The sequence below is a fragment of the Miniopterus natalensis genome, chromosome 1 (assembly GCF_054644295.1).
Source record: "Miniopterus natalensis isolate mMinNat1 chromosome 1, mMinNat1.hap1, whole genome shotgun sequence".
In the NCBI taxonomy this organism is placed as follows: domain Eukaryota; kingdom Metazoa; phylum Chordata; class Mammalia; order Chiroptera; family Miniopteridae; genus Miniopterus; species Miniopterus natalensis.
Genome location: NC_142081.1, coordinates 91,266,986 through 91,285,738, shown reverse-complemented (window position 1 = coordinate 91,285,738; position 18,753 = coordinate 91,266,986). Strand labels below are relative to the sequence as shown.

The 18,753-nt window shown below is 40.4% G+C and overlaps 1 pseudogene; it reads right to left on the bottom strand.

Moving 5' to 3' along the window:
* Positions 1 to 320: 320 nt before the first annotated feature.
* LOC107525080 (sorting nexin-9 pseudogene) lies at positions 321 to 1,302 on the bottom strand (annotated as a pseudogene).
* Between the last annotated feature and the right edge of the window lie 17,451 nt (positions 1,303 to 18,753).

Here is an 18,753-nt window from a genome sequence, read left to right as displayed (position 1 = left end):
GTTCCAGGTACAGGCAGATGACACATTTGTAGTCAAATGAATGTGATTCATCTCAGCATGTAATGCATAAGACATTGTGCTGATGTGTTTCACCATGTTTATTGTCCTGTGGGGTGATTTACTAGTGTGTGTGGACCCTGAAAAAGAAGATACCTACTAAGAAAAGGTCCTACTAACTGGGCTCAATTTGAAAAACAAAACAAAAACCAACAAAACAGAGTCCAGCAGCCATTTCTACACAGGGGCCTGTCATGCCTACAGCACTTCACAGAGAAGCTTGCACTGAACTGCCTGCCTGCACTGTGTTTCTGCCATCTGAGTCAGCCCTTATAAAGGAGGTCCCTGAATCCTACATCGACCAATAGGACTGAGGCTTTTCCAATCAGAGCTGCACAGAGCTGACCAAATTTAACCAGGAGACACTGACATAACGAGTCAAAATGCTTATACCTGTGTTTAGAGATCAATTAGTTTTTAGCAGGTATTAACATATTCAGTGTAGTTCCTCAGCCCATACATTCTGCAGTCTTTCCTGGGACCTGCTATCACACAGTCAAAGGTGAAAGTAGGATAAACCCACATTGGGTCATAATCTCCAACAATGAAAGGAATTTTCTCTTTGGGTTTTGCCAGTTGCTTGGCCAACAAATCCCACTCCATTCTAGGTTTTGCAAGCCCAGGAAATTTGTTAAGTGGCAGCTTCATGGAAAAGGTGCCAGCATGGCTGTTTCCACTCTAAGCAACTTCTTCTTTGGCGGCTATAAATCCTTGAACTAGTGAGAAGATGACTTGGGGTCATCCCAGTCTTCATCCCAGTCATCATTGTCACCAGTTGCTGGTCCTTGGTAGGCCTGGGCATAACCAAAGGCAGTGTCCCAGTTACTGGAAGTGTTTTTTGGTTTGCATCCCCCCCCGTCCCTGGCTTGGTTCCTAAGTCATCTGTCCTGTCCCAGTTTCCAGTTTTGGAAGCACTCCAGGCTGGCCAGGGGTCATTGCCACTACTGACCTGGTTGTTACTGTTGGCAGCTAATGAATTGGCTTCAGTTGTATTTGCTGAGATGGAATCGAGGAAGACTTGGTCAGCACTGAACTTCCACAAGAAAATGGATATTTTTCATAACTGGGCAAAATTTCAATATAGTCTGTGGGAACAAGGCCTCCTTCTCCTTTTCTTTTTCTTCCTTCTAGCCTTCCTCCACCAACATCTGGATTTGTAATTGTGATGATTTCTTCATTAATCATCAGTTAATTATCTTCAGGTTCAGCAGCAAAATCATACATAACCCAAGCCTTGGTGGCCATGGCAGGCGATTCCCCTGGCTCCTCTGCCTGCTGGTGGCTATTGACCCAGGATGGGCAGGTAAGGGTGAGGGTAGCTATGGCTGGGTTCTGGAGACAATGGAAGCAGCTCCACTTCAGTCAGAGTCTGGGTGCTCAACCACTCCAGCCTCCACCCGCTTCTCCCTTCTATTTATTATAATACAGGTCTTGTGGTGGTGAATTTCCTCAGTTTTTGTTTGTCTGGAATGCCTTCATTTGTCCTTCATATCTAAAGGATAATTTTACTGGATACATTATTCTTGGCTGGTGATTTCTCTCTTTCAATATTTTGACTGTTTGATTCCACTCTTTCTTAGCTTATAAGGTTTCTGCTGAAAATTCCAATGATATTCTAATAGGATTTCCTTTATAGGTTGCAGCCTTTTTTTTGTGGCTGCCTTGAATTCTTTCTTTGTCATTAACTTTTGACAGTTTTAATATAATGTGTCTTGGAGAAGGTCTTTTTTAAAAAGATATATTTTTATTGATTTTTTTAGAGAGAGAACAAGAGGAGGGGAGAGAGAAAGAGAGAGATTGATGTGAGAGAAACACTGACTAGTTGCCTTGCATACACGCCCCACTGGGGATCGAACCCGAAACCTGGGTATGTGCCCTGACCAGGAATCGAACCAGGGAACCTTCTGTGTATGGGACTTCACTCAACCAAGTCGCACTGACCAGGGCTTGTAGAAAGTCTTTTTGCATTGAAATAATTAGGTATTATGTTAGTTTCTTGAATTTGAGGGTCCAGCTCTTTTCATAGGTTTAAAAAATTCTTTATTATTTGTTTGAATAGGCTCTCTATTCCCTTCTCTTCTCCTCCTGGAATAGCTCTTATTCTTATATTGTTCTTTCTAATGGAGTCATATAGTTCTCAAAGACTTTTTTATAATTTCTTTACTCTCAGTTCTCTCTCTTCTTCCAGCTCAGTCACTTCTAGATTTGTCTTCAATCACCAATTCTGTCTTCCACCTGGTCGGTTCAACTTCCCATGCTCTCAAATTCATTCTTCATCTCATTTATTATCAGCTCCAGAAATTCTGCTTGGGTTTTGTTTTTATAGTTTCAGTCTCTTTGGTAAAGTACATCTTTTGTTCATTGATTTTATTCCTGAGCTCACTGAACTGCTTTTCTGAATTTTCTTGTATCTCACTGAGTTTTTTTCAAGACTGCAATCTTTAATTCCCTGTCATTTAAATCGCAGTCTTCTATGTTTTTTACTTTGATTTCTGAAGATTCTACATTTTCTTTCTGAGATGCCTTATTATATTGGTTATTCATAGTACTTGATGGATTGTTTCCTTGCCTGGCATTTGAGGTATTGACTCTTTGTTTTTAGGTACTGTTTCTTTTAACAATTCAGCAGGTTGATAAGTAGAGGTCTTTCTTTTGTTTTCCAGTAGATGGTGGTATAGTGCAAGTTTTTGTTTTTTCTTATCTGCACTGCTAGGATTTCGGGACCTTGTTGGCCTCCTAGTGTTGCCTCAACCACGGAAAATGCCCGGTATTCCTCTGAGGAGATGGGCACCCTCTCAGTGACAGGGTCACCTCAGTCTCATGGTACCACCCCGTGGTGGGATGTGGCAGGTGATGGGGCTCCAGGCCTGTGAGTTCCAGGAGCTGCCTTCCCATAACCAGAGGCTGCCACCTGCACTGTATTACCAGAAGTGTCCCAGCTAACTCTACAAGGATCCTCTGGGCTCTGCTCTGCCATGATGGTTGGGGAAGACATGGGTGGGGGTATTGGACATGTGGTTGGGCAAGGGGGGTGCAGGATCACACATCTGCAGCTCTGTTTTCTCCCTTGTAATGGCCACTGCTAGACCTCTCTTCTGTCACCTCTCTGTGTAGTGTCTGCCCACCACCACTGGGTGTAGCCACAATGAGCAGCAGCCACTCAGGCCAGAATGTGGCTTCTGCCCCTCCAGCCCTCCCGGCTGCTGAGTGTGGCTGTAACCCTACACCTACACCACCACCAGGTCAGCTAGGGCCACAACCAGTGCAGGACTAGTCTGCTGGCTCTCATCTCTGTCCTCCACCCAACCCCCACCTCCCTTGGGCCTTCAGATGCACCCACCTTCAGATGTCACAGTGCGTGGATCTCTGATGTGGTTGTGTGTTGAGCAGAGAATCTTTTGTTGGATTATAGTTGTCTGACTTGTAACTTTAAAGGGAGAAACCAAGAGGTCTTCTGACTCTGCCATGATGCTGACATGACTCTTCTAATTTTTTTAACTTAACAATGTGGCAAGGTAGTACTTTAGAGTCCATTGCAGATGAGGGGACTAGGTGGTGAGAGTTGTTGTTGGATTTTCAGTTTAATGTTCTGTTTTATAAATAGAAACTAAACTTCTCAGGACCAGATCAAAAGAAGTGACAAATGGCTTGGACAGGGAGTAAAGTCCTTTGATTTAGATAAGCCTAGATTATGATCAAATCCTTGAGTGGTAAATGTGATATGAACAGAATCATAATGCTATTTAAGTGCATGTTTGATCCCTAAATAAGCTTAATAACGATGGATCTTTTCATATCTGCATATAGTCTTCATTCTCCAGTACTTGATTTTGTTTCAAATGTACCGAACCAATCAGATTTAAGTAGTTTTGAGATTTTTTTCTCTAAGTGTGGCTCACTGAGCCTAGATGCCTTGTAAAGAAAATCAACAAAAACAGACGCCCCCCCACCTAAAAAAAAACAACAAAAAACAAAAAACAAAAAACAAACCTTCGAGAATTCTTTCCTAGTTATTATGAAATTACCAGGCACTTCTAGTTACAAAAGATAAACTTTACCATCCTTTGCATCACAGCAAGCAAAATATAACCAAATTAGTTAACAATAAATGTGCATGAACAAATTATTAAGGTAGTGGAAATGTTCTAAATCTGGATTGTGGTGATGACTACACAATTGGATAAATTTGCTAAAAATCATTGAATTGTATACTTAAAATAGGTGAATTTTGTGGTATGTAAATAATACCTCAATAAAGTTACACATACCAAATTATTTTCAATCCTTCATATGACCACAGAATGTTAAAAAAAGATAGCCATGAAAGAATTTTCCATAAATCTAATTTTCCAAGGAGAATGCCACCAACTGATGCCATTTGTAATAACCTGGTTATTATTAAGAGGAAGAGTAAAAGGGGAGACCAGATAATATAGACATACCATTTATAGAGCTTTGCCAAAAAGCTGTATTTAACATCCTCCAAGTCTGTTCCCCGCTGATCGATGAGGGGGAGGGACTGGACAAAGGCAGTTTAGACAAATGCCCAGTAGTCTAAATGATATATGAAGGTGATTGTCTGTCAATCACACCTGGAAACAGGTAATTGGCCAGAATAGGCATGGCCACTGCAAATGTGTGAAACTTGAATATTTAAACTTCTAGACAAAGAAGCATACTCTCTTGGTTTTTACTCTCTCTCTATGATGTGCTGGGTTCCTGGCTCTCCTATGGCAGGAGGATGAGCTCCCCTGTGCTCACATGGTGTATGGCCATGTTGGACTCCACACAGTGGACTAATGGACTTTAATTAGTTTGGATACTAAACCGCACCCGGCTATAATGGAACAGAAGCTCTGGACACTGGCCTTGCTTTTGGCTATACTGGGACCATAGCTGCACCTTTTCCAGGACTGTCTTAAGGAAACCTGAGGAATGTAACTTCACTCAGATACAGCCTTTTTCCACATCTCATTCCCCCGTGGGAGCTTCTCAAAATTCTTATTTCAGAAGTACCCCAAGAACCTCATTCTCATAAGTGACAGAGGAATTTGATCCTCCAGTAACACAACTACTAGATATAGCTGTCTTTCACAGCAGAAATTTCTTATTTCTAAGTCTCAGGTGCTTGAAGTTATCAAACACTAGAGTCAAAGATCAAAAATAGGAAAATATTTTCAAATATTGGCTTATGCAAAGCCATAATGATGAAACTTATCAAATAATTTTATCCACAGCATATACAATAATTAGAAAATCTCATACCACAATATTTTTCTCCCTCCATGGACACTGTGCATGCCCTGCTGGACACAATAATTTTCAATAAGCAAGCTAGAAATTCATTCTTATCAAAAATATTAAAATCACTTAAAACTTGTTTTAGACTAGTTATACATTCTAGTAAAGAGGTTATATAAATTTGATCATGACTATTATATTTTACATTTTAAAAATATTTATTTTAACGTACAATATTAAAGTTTCCAATTTAATTCCCTTTCAATTTGAAAAAAAGATAATCCAACTTTTTTTATTCAATTACAATTTACATTAGATATCACTTTGTATTACTTTCAGGTGTACTGCATAGTGACTAGATAATCATATACTTTACAGAGTGTTCCTCCTGATATTTCCAGTACTCACCTGGTATCATACATAGTTATTACAATATTATTTACTATAGCCCCTGTGCTGTACTTTACATTCCCATGACTGTTTTGTAACTACCAATTTCTATTTCTTTAAATTATTTTTTAAAATTTTTTTGATTGATTTGAGAGAGAGAGAAACATCAATTTCTTGTTCCACTCATTTATGCATTCATTGATTATGTGATCTGACCAGGGATTGAACCTGCAACCTTGGTGTATTAGAATGATACTCTAACCAACTGAGCTACTCGGCCAGGGCCAAATTTCTATTTCTTAATTCCTTCACCTTTTTCACCCAGTCATCCAACCCCCCTTCCCTGTGGCAACCAGCAATCTGTGTCTATAAGTCTGTTTCAATTATGTTTGTTTATTTTGTTCTTTAGATTCCACATATAAGTGAAATCATATGGTATTTGACTTCCTCTGACTGACTTATATACCTTCTAGGTCCATGCATGATGTTGCAAGTGGTAAAATTTCATTCTTTTTAATAGCCAAGTAATATTCCATTGTATATATGTACCACCTCTTCTTTATCCAATCATCTATTGATTGGTACTTAGGTTGCTTCCATAGCTTAGCTACTGTAAATAATGCTGCAATAAACATTGGGGTGCATATGTTCTTTTGATTTAGTGTTTTGGGTTTCTTAGGATATATTCCTAGAACTGGGATCACCGGGTCAAATGGCAGTTTGATTTTTAATGTTTTGAGGAACCTCCATACAGTTTTCCACAGTGGCTGCCCCAGTCTGCATTCCCACCAGCAGGGCACCAGGGTGCCCTTTTCTCCACACCCTCGCCAGCACTTGTTTGTTGATTTATTGATGATAACCAGTCTAACTGGTTAAAACTTTCAAATAACTAGTCTAAATGGAGAATCTTTTGAAAGCAATATAATTTCTCTTTCTTGTTACTTCTTTAGTTCTTTCAAGAATGTTAAAAATAGGCCCTGGGGCTTCTGGTCAAGATGGCAGCATAGGCAAATACAGTGCTCACCCCCTCCCACAACAACATCAAGATTACAACCAACCCACAGAACCACCATCATTCAGAACCACCTGAAATCTGGTTGAATGGAAGTCATACAATGAGGGGATTAAAGAAGCAGCCGCATTAAGACTGATAGGAGGGGTAGAGGCATGGAATGGGCCGGTCCCACGCCCACGTGTGGTGTTTTTCACTGGGAGGGGTACCTTGTCTGTAGAGGTCACCCCTGAGGAGGGAGGGGTCCTAGCCCCACACCGTACCCTTCAGCCCAGGGTTGCAGTGCCAGGAAGAGAAGTCTTCATGACTTCTGGCTGTAGAAACCAGCTGGGATTGTGGCTGAGTGAGATGGAGGCTGCTGGAGTCCCAGGCAGTTCCTCTTAAAGGGCCAGCACATAGGCTAATTTGGACTCACTCTCTCTGAGCTCCAGCATTGAGGCAGCAGCTCAAAAGGAACCAGGGACGTACGGGGAGGAACTAAATTGTCTGGCATCAGGGCAAGAACTGGAGGGCAGCTTTCTCCCAGACAGAAGTGCTGGCAGAGGCCATTGTTCCTTTGATGATCCTTTTCTGCCACAGTGCTGACAGACAAGTGCCAGATCTGAGTCTCCATCAACCTGGCTCGCGTTATTCATCCCATTCTGGTGATTCCCTGAGATTCCCACCCCACCCAATTTGCAGGCCCACCCAAGCTGTTTCCAGTGGCTTTTCCATGAGTGGCCTATCTTGGTTCATGCTTTAGACTTTCTTAAAATCTCTCAAACAAGCAGCAGCTGGCCTCAGCATGCCCCATGCTTTTCAATAAGTGGAACAAGGCCCAGCACTAGCAGCAGCCCACTTTGGTTCACAGCTTGGCCTCTCCTGGGCACCTCAAAGCCCAACACAAGTAGCAGCCGTCTGAAGATTGCTCTGTAGCTCATGCCAGGTGTCCCAGGCAGGGCATAGACAGTAGCTGACTTTGCACCTCCCAGGAGACCCCAGTGCCAGTGTATCCGATGGTCAGCTTCAGACCATGCTGAATTACAACCCTACTACCTCTACGAGTGACACACTCAAGGGAAGGACTCAGTGAGCACTGAAGATCCAGAGAAGCAAATCTCTCCATAGGTGCATCTCCTGCACAGCAGCACATCCACTGTAGTCATAGTTGGTCCTCATAACCAATTGGTGGGGAGGTCAATCCCTCCCAGTGACACCAATAGAAATCAAAGCTCAACGACAACAGGACAGTGCACAAAGCTCACACAGGGGAACACCTAGAGTGCCCAGCTTAGGTGACTAGGTAGGCTGAGCCACTGGGCCCTATAGGACACCTACTACTCACGGTCACTCTGCCAAGTCTGGGAGACAAAACAGCTCTCTTTAATACATAGAAACGAACACAGGGAAGCAGCCTAAATGTGGAGACAAAGAAATATGTCACAAATGAGAGAACAGGATAAATCTCAAAAAAAGAGAACTAAATGAAATGGAAGCAAGCAAACTACCAGATACAGAATTCAAAACAGTGGTGGAGAGATTAAAGATGGCAGCAGACTGAGTGGAAGCTACACTGGCACTCTCCCAGGACCAAACTGGGATTACAACTAAAATATAGAAAAACCATCCTGAATAATCAACTGCAACTGAAGATGAGCTGGAGAATACCCTCATAACCAAGAAGGAAAAGTGGAGACCACATAGAGACTGGTAGGAAGGGTGGAGGTGCAAGAGGGCTGGCTGGGCTCCATAGGCAGCAGCTGAAGGTCTGGAGGGATATCTCAGCTGTGGGGGGTTCCCACTAAGGACTCTGGGACCTAAACCAGCCCAGAGCACCAGAACTGAGAAAGGTGCCCACATAACATCTGGCTGTGAAAAGCAACAGAGTTTCTGTCTGCCAGGGAGAGGTAGCTGGAAATGCAGGCACTCTCGTAAAGAGCCAGTGCACAAAGTTTCTTGGGCAGCCACTCACCTTGGGCTCCAGTAGAGGGACGGCAGAGTGGACTGGGAGCTGTGTGAGGAATATCTAGAGTTGTGGGCTCTGAAGATAGAGCTCAGAGGGTACCCCTCTGGATTCCTGTGCCCACTCATTCCCCCATACTGCAGATGCAGACATTTACCTTCCAAGAAGCTTTTGTCTGAGGGGGGAGGGATTAACTCACCCTATTGGAAAACTTCCCCCTACCCCATGGAGCTTCTACAAACTGAGGCTCATTAAGACTGATAACAGTCAGCTGCCCAACCCTGTGGATTTTCTACAGCCAGAGGTTTATTAAGAGAGTCAGATAAAATAGACTATAGGCAGAGGCAAACTTCAGAGTGCCTTGAGTCTTTGCCTGATCTGCTTCTGGACCTGGGCCTTGGAAAAGCAGACTTTGGTGTGCATCCTGGTCCTGTCCAAATGTACCCAGCCCCAACAGAGGGGACCTCAAGCCCTGGGTTGTTGATAGCTCCAGGCAGGGTCCTCAAGGCCAGTCACAAATAGCTCCTGACATTGGCCTGCACCAGAGACCTTCGAAAAAGACTGAGAGTCCTAGCAGACCTACCTAATACACAGAAACAAAGAATTAAAATGGCAATAAATAAGGACCTATGAATAATAAGCTTAAGGCTTTTAAGGGAGAGATCAACAGCAATACAGTTATAGTCATGGACAGTAACACCCCACTGACCTCACTGGATAGATCTTCCAGACAAAAAGTCAATACAGAAACAGTGACTAAGTGGCACAGTAATTCAGATGGATTTAATTGATATTTACAGAACATTTTACCCCAAAGCTGTAGAATATACATTCCTCTCAAGTGCACGTGTATTATTCTCAGTGATAGACCACATGTTAGGACACAAAATCAGTCTCTATAAGTTCAAGAAGATTGAAATTATATCAAGCATCTCAAATCACAATGGCATGAAATTAGAAATCAACTACAGTAAAAACACTCAAAAACATTCAAACATATGGAGGCTAAATAGCATGTTATTAAACAATGAATGAATTACCAATAAGATCAAGAAAGAAATAAAAAACTTCCTGGAAACAAATGAAAATGAATACACAACCCAAAATCTATGGGAAACAGCAAAAGGAGTCCTAAGAAGGAAGGTCACAGCACTGCAGATCTACCTCAAAAAGCAAGAATAATTTTTAGTAAACAATCTAATCCTACAACTTAGAAAACTAGAAAGCTCCCGTGAAGCTGTCCGGGTGAGGGCTTTTGTTTGCTGGGAGTTTTTTTTATTACTGCTTCAATTTCATCAGTTGTTATTAGCCTATTGAGGTTTTCTGATTCTTCCTGATTCAGCTTTACATGATCTCACTCATATGTGGAATCTAATAAATAAAATAGACTGGGACAAAACAGATCCAGAGACATAGAAGCATAGAACAGACTAATGAATCTCAGTGGGAAGGCGGGGGTGGGAGAGTGGGTGGGGAGAGATTAATGAAAGAACTTATATGCACATATGCACAACCTATGGACACAGACAATAGTGTGGTGAAGACCTGGCGGGGGGGGGGGGGGGCAGATGTAGGGTGGAGGGTATCAATTGGGGAAAAAAGGAGGATATCTGTAATACTTTCAACAATAAAGACAAATTTTAAAAACAACAAAAAGCAATGGTTATAAGGATGTTCACAGAACTTAATGAGAGATTCAAGAAACTTAGGACATCAACAACATAAAAAATGACCAGTCAGAAATGAAGGATACACTATCAGAAATGAAGAATAATTTACAGGGAGTCAACAGTAGAGTAGAAGATGCCCAGAATCAAATCAGCAATTTGGAATATGAGAAATCAGAAAACACCCAATCAGAACAGCAAAGAGAGAAAAGAATTCAAAAATATAAAGATAGTGTAAGGAGCCTGTAAGACAACCTCAAGCGTACCAACATTTGCATCATGGGAGTACCAGAAGGAGAAGAGAAGGAGCAAGAAATTGAAAACCTATTTGAAAAAATAATGACAGAAAACTTTCCTTACCTCGTGAAAGAAATAGGCATAAAAGTCCAGGATGTGAATCCCAAACAAGATGAATCCAAAAAGGCCCATACCAAGACACATCATAATTAAAATGTCAAAAGTTAAAGACAAAGAGAATCTTAAAAGCAGCAATAGAAAAGCTGTTAGTTACCTACAAGGGAGTTCCCATTTGACTGTCAGCTGATTTTTCAACAGAAACTTTGCAGGACAGAAGAGACTGGCAAAAAAATATTCAAAATGTTGAAAAGCAAGGACCTACAACCAAGTTTACGCTACCCAGGGAAGCTATCATTTAGAATTGAAGGACATATAAAGAGCTTCCCAGACAAGAAAAAGCTAAAGGAGTTCATCACCACCAAACCAATATTACATGAAATGTTAAAGAGTCTTCTCTTCTTTAAGATGAAGGAAAAAAACTTAAAAATATGAACAATAAAATGATAATAAATACATATCAACAACTGAATCTAAAAGTCAAAATAGACAAGTGAAACAGAAACAGATTCATGTATACAGAGAACATTTTGACAGTTGCTAGATGGGAGGGGGGTTGGGGCGATGGGTGAAAAAGGTGAGGTGATTTAGAGGTACAAATTAGTAGTTATAGTGTAGTCATGGGGATGTAAAGTGCAGCATAAGGAGTATAGTCATTAATATTCTAATAACTATATATGGTATAAAATGTGTATGAGATTTAAGGGGGATGACCACTTATTTTTATTTATTTTTGTTTTTTTAATCCTCACCTGAGGATCTTTTCCACTGCTTTTCAGAGAGAGTGGAAAGGGGAGAGAGAGAGGGAGAGAGAAAGAAACATTGATGTGAGAGAGGCATATCAATTGGTTGCCTCTCACACACGCCCTGACTGGGGCCAGGGACTGAGCCTTCAATCGAGGTACATGCCCTTGGTTGGCCAGAATCAAACCTGGGACTCTTCAGTCTGAGGGCCAATGCTCTAACCACTGAGCCAAACCAGCTAGGGCTCAGAATGATCACTTAATGAGTTTTACACTGTCTAATTATTGGGGTATACACCTGAAACTAATATAATATTGTATGTCAACTGTAATTGAAAAATTAGAAATAATTTTTAAAAAGATAGGCCCTGGCCAGGTAGCTCAGTTGGTTAGAGCATCTTCTCAATATGTCAAGGTTTGCATGTTCAATTCCCAGTCAGGGCACATACAAGAATCAACTAATAAATGCATAAATAAGTGGAACAACAAATTGATGTCTTTCTCACTTCCTCTCTCTGTAAAAAATTAATATAATTTTTTTTAAAAAAGAATATTAAAAATGACAAATCAGGTTATGGGAAGGCAAACTTTTTAACACACATTCAAAACTTCAGCCATTTCTGGGCTGGTAATGCTTCCTCTTAGTGCAGAAGGACCAAGGGAATTTGTTAACTGGAAAATTTTCAGTTACATTTTGAGCATATTTAGAAATAACTATAAGTGAAATAACATTTGTTCACATAAAGTCTTAAGGTGTCAAAATCTCAACCAAGGTTACCCAAATCAATGTATCACCACTGCCTTCATCATGAGGCCAGTTTCAGCCTAAGGCCTTATTGCTTTTGAATTCTGGTTAATATCAGAGGCAATCTAAATGGATTCTTGGATTAATGACTTAGTATGAAGAATCTAGAAACTGTGCTTACAAGGGATAAGAAAAAATAGGGTGTGATGAACTGTTACTTATATTAACTCTTCTAAGAACTTTGAGTATCAACTGTTTCTTCACAGTATCACCAAATTTCAAGGTCAAAGTAGAGGAAACAGATGTCCAGGCACATTCAGTTGTTACATGCTAAAAGTGACACAGGGAGTAAATGGAAGAGCCAGGACTGGCACCCATGTCTCATGATTCTCAGTCATGAGTCGTTGATTAAAACATAATTCCATTATTCAGTTTACACTTTATATTATCTGTAACAATGGCTTTTATTTTGTTTCTGTAGTTTTTATCCAGGATGGATTTTTAAAAACAGATAAGTACTGCCTGCCTTGAAAGCTTTGAAATCAAAGTTATGACACAGTGATGTTGGGATGCTACATGCTTTGTAAGAAGCATTAAAGAAATTAACTATGGTGAAAATGCCTTGTGACTGAAAAACTACACAATGAATCCTGATGTGCTTTGGGACATGAAGTCTCTGCCAGTTGTGAAAGTGTCTCCCTCACTGTCCTGCAAAGCCTCCACAGCAACTCAGGCTTCTTTACTCTCCATCATCACACTGAGCACTCTGGCTGCCTCTCCAATAAGTATTTCTGGAGCAGGAGCAACCGGACAGTTAATGACATGTCATGTTTCTTGAATAAGAAGACTAATGGGTAAGGCATGCTATGTATAGCCTTGATAAAGTAGATTCATTTTCTACCCTTCAAGGTCTAAACCCCAACAAACTCCAACTGGATTATACCAATTAAGACATCTCAATAAAAGGAAAAATGAAACCATGCAAATAATACAGATCTATATGTGCCTGCCAGGAAAAAAATCACACTGCCTAAAAGCTCCAACCTTTGTAGCATCAAATGTATTTTAACACTGGCTGGTTAGATGAGGAAAAGGATAGTCAATTTTCTGGCTGACTAAAATAATATGTATATCTGTGTATTTATTTATTTATTTGTTTGTTTGTTTGTTTTAATATATATTGATTTCAGAGAGAGGAAAGGAGAGGGAGAGAGAGAGAAACATTAATGATGAGAGAGTCATTGATCGGCTGCCTCCTGCACACCCCCACTGGGGATCAAGCCTGCAACCTGGGCATGTGCCCTGACCGGGAATTGAACCGGGATCTCCTGGATCATAGGTCAGTGTTCAACCACTGAACCATGCCAGCCAGGCTCCAATTACATCTTCTTCATCTTTTAAGCTATGATAAAAAGACAAATGCTGACCTCAGCATCTAGGATACAGTATATATTTTTAAACTATGAAAATATCATTGCTCTCTCACAGTGACTGAAACACCTATTTTCCCAGTATTGTCAATAACTTCTGGTGATGATCATACTCATCCGATCCTCATAAGACCAACAGTCTGATCACATGTTAAGATAAGAACTAAATGCCGTCCATTTTAGTGCCCAAGATGGAGGGGTACCCACAGGTAATGTGGTGAGCAAAAGTCCTCAACCTCATGTTCCATTATGTTCTAAGCACATAAGTATAAGCACTTAAAGTAAAATTGGCAATTTTACTGAGAAACTATTTGTTTGAAAGTCATTTATTTGCTAAAAACATATTTTATAAGGTTCCTATATAAAACAGCTCATTCTGTTGGCAAGTAACTGAGTACCTATATACTCTTGGGGACAAACAGTCATAGGGTTTCCAAATCTTGTCAAATTATTGTCTGCCCCCCAATAGTTTACCAGAGATTTCTCAGAGTTACTATGAACACAACTCACTAAAGTAGATCAGAGAAAATTGATTTACTCCTTACTCTCATGGCACTTTGGCTTAACTTGGAGAGTTCATGGCAGAACATACCACCCATCAATTTTGAATGTTCATAAATTAAGAATGTTTCAAGGAAAATAAGGAGTTACAGAAGTAGTACATTAGGGCTGTGCCTGTGGCTGTGGCTGTGACATTAAATGCTCTTATGTGCTCAATAAATGCAGGGTATGTGCAGCCATTTGAGTGTGCATGACTTAGGGGAACACTGGGTAAGGTGTGTTCTCCAACATTAGTGTGCTTCAGAAACATGCCTGGAACAAATATACTGAATTCCCAAACATACTGAATCAAAATTCAAGCTATAGAGAATGCCAACTAGAATAAGCATATGGGCACACTCATGTTCTCTATCTAAAAAGCTCATTTCCATTAACCTTCTTATTTGGGTTACTTCCTCAAAAGTGTACCAAGAGTTACTGTTTTAGAAGAATTTAAAAGTCCATTCCTAAGTCAAGCCTGACACTGGTCTGCTGTAAGTCAGTGCTTCTCAGAGCTCACCAAACACTAAAAGCAAGACCCATCATAAGTCTCGTTAAGAGCCATTTGTTCTAGAAACCACTGTCCTATATCTCAAACATCCTCATAAAGTAGTCGACCACAGTGGATCTGGCAGGGTTCCTGTATCCTCCCATTGTCTTTAAAACATTAGAGAGATCAGATAGTAATTTTGTACAGTGAGTGACAGGGTTTTCCTTTCAGGGTTTCCATCTATTCAGATGACAAGGCAAATAAATGCATTCTCAGAAAGCTATGCTTTTACCAAAAGCTGGTTGAAATTCAGTTTATAGAAAAATAGAGCCATCGTGGTAATATAATAGTTAAGAAGTCTGAGTATTTCTAATCTCTCTGTTGCCAATAACTATATTTAAGTAAATCAACCTGAAACTTGGTATCCTTGTCTATAAAATTAAAAGTGTAAATAATACCTTTATGATCTCTTTTAGCTTGAAGATGTTTCAGTGTGTTCAACTGTAGCTTTGATATTCCAATAGCCAGTCCTTTAACTGTAGTCATTTTCTCCTGGTCAGTATCAGGGATTTTAAAAACCACAGAGAAACTAGCACATGCTTTTGTTCATTAGAACAAGAAAGGTTAGGGTATTCCTAAATCTAACCACTCAGAACCTCAGACCTATCTATCTTTCAGCAGCCACTCCTGCTTGGGCCATTGCCAGCATGCTCGTTGCTAGCCATGTTCTGCCTGTAGGTCCCACAAGGACAGAAGCATTGCGTTCCCTGCCCGGTTTGTACTTTTGGTCCTAAGCTCTAACAGCTCTGTGATATTGGCCAAGTTACTTAACCTCTCTATGCCTGTTTCCTTACCTGCAAAATGGGGATAACACTTACTGGGTTGTTACATAAATTAAATGTGTAACATAATGTGTTACGTAAGTCCCATAGTGGTGCCTGGCACACGGTAAGCACTCGGAAATGGCAGGAATTTTTTTGGAAAATATCTTTACTGATTTCAGAGAGAGGAAGGGGGGGAGAGAGAGAGAGAAACATCAGTGATGAGAGTCATTGATCGGCTGCCTCCAGCATGCCCCCTACTGGGGATCAGCAGGAAAACCAGCCAGGTGCCCTGACTGGGAATGGAACTGCGATCTCCTGGATCATAGGTCCATCCATGCTCAACTGTTGAGCCACACTGGCCAGTAAGGAATTTATTTTATTTTATTACCACCCTGCATGGTTATAGCATCCATATAATTAACTGAACAAAATCCATGAAGGAACTGGTAGTCACAGTGCTACTACAGCCCCGTCCTCCCTTCTGGACTTATTTTTTCCACATTATATAAACCAGTCAGTTTACTATTTTATAGTAAGATATATAACTTTTTAGCATGCAGACTGGAATACCTATGTCAGCATGAATAGTGCATTTTCTTTCTAGAGGCAGTTACACGGAAAACCAGGTTATTATCAGGTTACTTGGTGAATATGAAATCCAAGCAAAAGGAGGCTAATTTTAAGACCTGTACCTCATCTATGAAGCTGGGGCACACCTTCCCACCACAGGCACAGCCCAGCCTCCAGAGTGTCCCTTGACTCTTCCCTTCCCATCTTGCTCTGGCTGAGCACTGTCAACTGGACTTATTAATGTAGTCTCACTTGCTGACTTTGAGGGAATGGATGAATATGCTGACTCCCTATGTCTCTTTCCAGAAACTTTACATCACAAAGCCCTGAATTTGGGACAATAATTTAAGGAAACAGGAGGCATAATCAATTAACTAAAGATATCTCTTTCACAAAAAAGAAATTGGTAACAGTGGTTGCCTGAGGACAACCGGGTGGTTTTGGAGTCAGGGATTGGAAATTGACTTTTCACTGTATACCATTTTATCTTTTGAATTTTGAACGTCAAAAATATTTTTTAGCATGATAATTTTTGAAAATTTATAAGATATAATTTGTATTTTTAAAAAGTTACACCTCAGGCTTGGCCGGGCGTGGCTCAGCAGCTGAGCATCAACCTAGGGTCCAAGAGTTCATGGTTTCAATTCCTGGTCAGGGCGCATGCTGGGGTTGCAGGCTCGATCCCCAGTCGGGGATGTGCCGATCAATGACAACTTTCTCCCTCTCCCTTCCTCTCTCTGAAATCAATAAAGATATATTTTTAAAAAATGTTACGCCTCGGCATAGAGAATATAGTTAATAATATTGTAATAAGGATGTATGGTGTCAGATGGATACTAGACTTATTGGGAGGATCACTTTGTAAGGTATATAAATGTCTAATCACTATGTTGTACGCCGGAACCTAGTACAATATTGTATATCAAAAAAAGTTTTTTAAGTATAAGGTTTGGTTACGGGAAGGAATATGGGGCTTATAATTCATGATCTTCCTGTCTATGTTCAGGCTTTATGTTGATCGCCACTTTATTTACATGGGCGTATTACAACTCATTGAGTTTTGTTGAATCAACTTGTCACATAATGATATAATTTGGGTAATGATACTAATATATGAATACAGCCTTAGTTTGAAATGACAAAAATGTCAGTCACACAACTGAATGAATGTCTTTAATGCCATTAAACTACTTTTAAATGGTTAAAATGAAACTCTATGCCCATTGAACAACTTTTTTGTGGTATAGAATTTCAGTTTTGCAAGGTGAGAAATTTCGGGAGATCTGATTCACAGCAGCATGAATGCACTCACACCACTGAACTGTACACTTAAAAACTGGGTAAAGACGGCAAATTTCATGTGTATTTTTTTAACCACAATTTTTTAAAAACCTTATAAAAATGGTTAAAAAGGTAAATTTTATGTATATTTTCCCATTTGTAAGAAGTTCTTTGTGATCTATAGAGACTGAAAGTAGATTAGTGGTTTTCAAAGCCTGGGCCAGTGAAGGAGTGAGGGGCAGTAACTGCTAGTGGGTATCAGGTCTATTTGGGGGCAATGAAAATTTCTAAAATTGGATTGCGGTGCTCTGTCTCTCCCTCTCCTTTCCTCTCTCTGAAATCAATAAAGATATATTTTTTTAAAAAAAGAAACACCAACGATGAGTCATTGGAGATCGAGCCCTCAACCCAGCCATGTGCCCTGACTGGGAATCGAACCTCGATCTCCTGGATCCTAGGTCGACGCTCAACCACTGAGCCACGCCTGGCTGGGCTCAAAGTTGTTTTTTAAGAAACAAACAAGTTATGCCTTCCCTTTGAGCTCCCTTCTGTGCTGCCTCACCCATGCACCCAACAACTGGGTCTGGGAAGAAGCCATGGGAGGACAGAAAAGGTCAGAAATCTTTTTTGGTTCAGGATTATTCAGATTTTGACTGGTTTCTGCACAAGGGAACCAAAGGAATTCCTATTGTAGATTTGGCACAGGGCTTTATCTACAACTCTCACCTACTGTCCAGTGAAATAAAGGCCCAAATTAAAAGAACAGGGTAAATACAGTGTGTGTGGGTGTTAGTTCAAATAACCCTACAAAGCTGTTTTTCAAAATATTTTTTTAAATAAAGATCTGGAAAACGCTCTGCATCCTCTTGAAAATTGACTGGCTTAATAAAGGTTGCCCTGGCATGTGTGGCTCATTTGGTTGGAGGGTCAGCCTGTGCTCAGAAAGGTCATGGGTTTGATTCCTGGTGGGGGCACATACCCAGGTTGTGGGTTCAGTCCCAGGACTGATCGATGTTTCTCTCTCTCTCCCTCTACCTTCCTCTCTCAAAAATCAATAAAAATATATCCTTGGGTGAGGATTAAATAAACCAAAAAAATGAAAGAACAAAGGTTGCATTTTATTTGAGCAAGTACAATCTAGTATAACAAAGCCGTTAGTTTTCTCCTTTTATTCATCATTTTCCATCCCTGGTGGAATTATTTTTATGTGTGTAAAGAGAATAGCCCTGAAACAAAGATCTTAAATCTCATTATAAGTAAGTTATGACATGCAAAATGGATTTTGAAGAACAGTGTTAAAAAGGTACTTATGAGAAAATGAATTTATGTAGAAAAAAGCTACACATAAAGCATAAAGATTAAGATATACCACGCTTAAGTAATTCAGAATCAGACCTCCATCTTTAGGACAACCTTAGAAAAGAAGAGACACATTTAAGTTTCTGATCATCTTGGTCTGCTGCAATG